Below are 4,723 nucleotides of genomic sequence, written 5' to 3'. Positions count from 1 at the left end.
AAAGAAAGAATTTTCTCAACAAATATACTCACACAAATGCAAAGTGACATATGTACAGTATTATTTATCACAGCACTATTTCAATAGAGATTATTGGAAACAACCTAAATATGGGCCCGTTTTAGCAAATTTTCATTCCACAGATTATTGTGCCATCTAAAAGAGAATGAAGCTATTCTTTGTATGTTTATATAAAAATAAATCTCCAATCTTAATGCAAAACAACAAAAAAGTAAGGTGCAAGGCAGTGTGTATAGCACAGTCGCAATTGCAAAAGAGAAGAAAGAAAAAAATATTTGTCCATAATTGCATGAATATGCATAGATTATCTTAGCAGTTACACAATGAAATTTCTACATCCATTGCCTGGGGAAGAGAACAGAAGACTAAGAGATCAGAGTGGGAGGGCAGAGTTTCACTGTGTGCTTTTAGTACCTCTTAATTTTATGCCAGGTGAATATATTATCTAATCAGAAATAAATAAATCAGATTTACTTAAAAAATAAATTTCTATCAATTGTTTCCGCTTTTACTTAACACTGGACTTTTAGATATTAGGGCTGGATCGTCAATCTGAGGTACATGTCATGCAGACAGGGAAATAATAGGAAGAGGGCAGTTCCCTGGCAAAGCCCCACCCTCAAGCCTGAAAACCCACAGCCCTAAATGAGAATAGGCATTCCTGTTTTCATGCCCCAAAAGTTGCCTTTTGGCCTGCCATGCCCCTATCTTGTACCCATATAAACCCTGAACCCCAGGCTCTGGGGGAGATGAGCAGACAAACAGCAGAACGCATGGCAGAGAAAGAGAGAAGAGAAGGAGCATCTGAATGCTGAGAGGAGTTTGGCTAGGGATGATCACAGAAGAGATTGGCCACTGAACAGCCAAACTCCAGGGGAAGATCATCTTCCCACTCCATCCCCCTTTTAGCTCCCCATCCATCCCACTGAGAGCTACCTCCACCACTCAGTAAAATCCCCGCATTCACTCTTCAAGTCCGTGTGCGACCTGATTCTTCCTGGATGACAGACTAGACCTGGGTGCCAAGAGGGTCCACTGAGCTGTCTAACACTTAAGCCATTTGTGGATAGCAGGGTTAAAAGAGCGCATTATAACACGCACCCACTTGCGCTTCAGGAGTCACAGACACTCACCCCTAGATGCTGCTGTGGGGCCAGAGCCAAAAAGTGCTCACCCTGGTTCCTGCACCTGCCTGTCTGCATGCTCCCCCTCCTGCAAGGGGTTTGAGCTCATGGAGGCTGAACAGAAAGCCACACCCCTGTCACACTTCCTGCAAGGAGGGCCAGGGAACTCTCCTGTCTCACATATAGTCCTGAGGATTCAGGAAGATTTTTCCCCAGGGTGTATACACATGGGCTAGGAGGTTAAAGGAATTGGCTTCTAGAAGCAGAATGTCTATAAAACTCATTTGTCTGGGAAAGCACCTTGCTGGTTCTTCCTCCTTTTCCCTCTCAGCCTTTCTTCTCTCACTTGAAGGAAGACAAGAGTACCTCTCACCTGTCTTGCATTTTATTCTGATGCATTGCTCCAGGCCAGGAAGAATTTTGGGAAGCCAAATAAAGAAACAATTCAAACAATTCAACATTTGTTTGTTATTTTGCTTTAAGATTACTTTGGAGATTTATTTTCATCTCATCATACAAAGAATAGCCTCTTTCTATTTTGGATGGCACGTTTCAAAATGTTAGCATTGATCTTGAGAAAGTGAACAACATGAAAGATTGGGAAATACATCTTTTTGCAGATCAGATTCTTGCAAAAGTAGTTTGTAAGCTTTTGTTTTCAATAAAATTAAAAGAGGACCCATTGAATTATCAGCTGGAAGAACATTAAAATTATTATTTTGAGACAATGTTTCACTCTGTCACCCAGGCTGGAGTACAGCGACACAATTGGCTCACTGCAGCCTCAACCTCCCAGGCTCAAGTGATTTTCCCACCTCAGCTGCCACGCCCAGCTAATTTTTGTGTTTTTTAGTAGAGATGGGGCTTGACCACATTGCCCAGGCTGGTCTCAAACTCCTGAGTTCAAGTGATCCTCCTGCCTTGGCTTCCCAAAGTGCTGGGATTACAAGTATGAGCCACTGTGCTTGGCCATAAATTATTATTATTGTTGCTGTTGTTGTTGTTGTTGGGGTTTTTTGAGACAGAGTTGGACTCTGTAGCTCAAGCTGGAGTACAGTGGCAAGATTTTGGCTCACTGCAACCTCCACCTCCCCGGCTCAAGTGATTCTTGTGCTTCAGCCTCCCAAGTAGCTGAGACTACAGGTGCGCACCACCACGCCCAGCTAATTTTTTGTATTTTAGTAGAGACGGGGTTTCACCATGTTGCCCAGGGTGGTCTCAAACTCCTGATCTCAGGGTCCATCTGCCACAGCCTCCTAAAGTGCTAGGATTACAGGTGTGAGCCACCGTGCCTGGCCCAAAAATTATTTTTGATGATAGATCACACAGATCATTTTTTATATATAACTGAGGACTTCAGAGAAATGAGTGATATTACTCTGACAGAACTCCTTTCATGGACCTCTGCTTATTTATATGAACAATGTTCCTCTGCATTAACATTTTTAAAAACAGCCATAAAAACAGCCAGGCACGGTGGCTCAGGCCCATAATCCCAGCACTTTGGGAGGCCAAGGCAGGCAGATGGCCTAAGCCAAGGAGTTCGAGACCAGCCTGGGCAACATGGTGAAACCCCATCTCTACAAAAAAAAATACAAAAAAATTAGCTGGACATGGTTGTGTGTGCCTGTAGTCGAAGCTACTTGGGAGGCTTAGGTGGAAGGATCACTTGAGCCTGGGAAGTAGAGGTTGCAGTGAGCTGAGATCACGCCACTGCACTCCAGAGGCAACCCTGTCTCAAAAACAAACAAGAAAAAAACCACCACAGCATCATTTTTTAAAGACAGAAAAGTAGAATAAAATTGATGTAATAAATTATACTCATTCATACATAACTGAATTTGTTTAAAGACCCAAACAGCCCTATTGATTTTACTGAGATACATTTCTAATAAAATTTTAATATTTAATGATTACAGTTGGTCAAAACAATTATACTCCATCTAAACTTTTTATTACCCTTACTTAGAACTTTCCAGTCACAGGAAATATTTTAAATTTCAATTTGTTTATATACTTTTGCTGCATGAAAGAAGGATAGAGTGACTTTTCAAAAAGACTTTCAAGTATTCAGAATGTTATATTGGGGTAATATTCTTTTGGTGAAATAGAATAAAATGAGTTAAAAGTGAAAGAGTAACCATGTAAAATTTCCAGGTGTTAAAGAATAATTTATTGATATATTTTTAAAATTATGATGGTGGCTATAAAATGGCTATAGTATTTGGATACATTTTAAAGAATGATGTAAGAAGGTTTTTAAAAGGTTCATATTTATTATGTATTGGAAGTTGTATCTTTTGTTAAAGAGACATTATTTATTTATTTATTTATTTATTTATGACAGTCTCACTCTATTGCCCAGGCTGGAGTGCAGTGGTGCCGTCCTGGCTCACTGCAACCTTCAAGCATTTCTCATGTCTCAGCCTCCTTAGTAGCTGTGACCACAGGCCCGCACCACCATGCCCAGCTAATTTTTTGTATTTTTAGTAAAGATGGGGTTTTGCCATGTTGGCCAGGCTGGTCTCCAACACCTGGGTTCAAGTAATGTGCCCTCCTTGGCCTCCTAAAGTGCTGGGATTACAGGCGTGAACCACTGCACCCAGCCTGAAGAAACATTTTAAATAACGTAAACTGCAAAGGGAAGAAGTAGTTTTTCAAATTATTTTAAGCAATACACAAATAATTTGAAATATTGCCTTAGAGACCATCTGGTTCACCTCTCTTTGTGAATGAAAAACTCCTGTAAGTAACTTTCTTAAGGTCACCAAGTAACAAAAGGGACCAGACCCCAGTCTCCTGCCTCCTGCCCAGTCAGGCAGGTCTAACACTGGCAGTCTTCCTAGTAAGGGTAAGTCCTCTATGGTCCTCGGCAGAAACAAGTGAGTGACAAAGAGCAAAGGGAATAGAGCCCAGATAGGAGTGTTTGGCACTCTGCCACCCCCTCAGGAATGTAGGTAAAACACAAGCAACAAAATGCTGTCTTCCCCACATCCTCGTGGGGTTGCACAACCTTTTGATGCCTTCCTAAGAACACCCTTCATTTTCTTTCCCATCTTTTTCATCTCTGATTTCCATGACTCTCCTGCCCTCACGTGCTCATCGGGCACCTCTCTGGAGAAGCAGCCTTATTCCTGGCCCGAGCCCAGCAGGCAGAAGAATGAGGCTGGAGAAAGGTCAACACCTGGCACCTCCTTAGCTTTGTCTTGGCAGCTCCACTTTTAAGCTTTTCCTTTTTTCACCCCTACACCTGCTTTCCAGCTTTGCTCAAACTCATTCAGCTACAGGTGGGGTTACCCAATAATGTATCCTCTATACTTGCATGCATTTGAAAGATACAGAGGGGGTGTTGTGCTATTCATAATTACGCCAGAAAAACAAGTAGAATCCAGGACTGTCCTGGGCTATAGGGCTCTTAGTGAGGAAGGAAGGGCAAAACTGCTCAAAATGTTGGATTAGGAGTGGGGAATGTCAGAGCAGCAGATAAACCAGTGAGATCTGTCTGAAAATGAGTGATGAGACTCAGTTGAGGAGAGAGATGCATAGACAATGTCTGGTGTGTTGTTTTTGTCTAACAC

Source organism: Pan paniscus, chromosome 4 (genome assembly GCF_029289425.2).
Source record: "Pan paniscus chromosome 4, NHGRI_mPanPan1-v2.0_pri, whole genome shotgun sequence".
In the NCBI taxonomy this organism is placed as follows: Eukaryota; Metazoa; Chordata; class Mammalia; order Primates; family Hominidae; genus Pan; species Pan paniscus.
The sequence above is the reverse complement of the archived record's forward strand: the minus strand, read 5'-3'. Positions refer to the sequence as shown.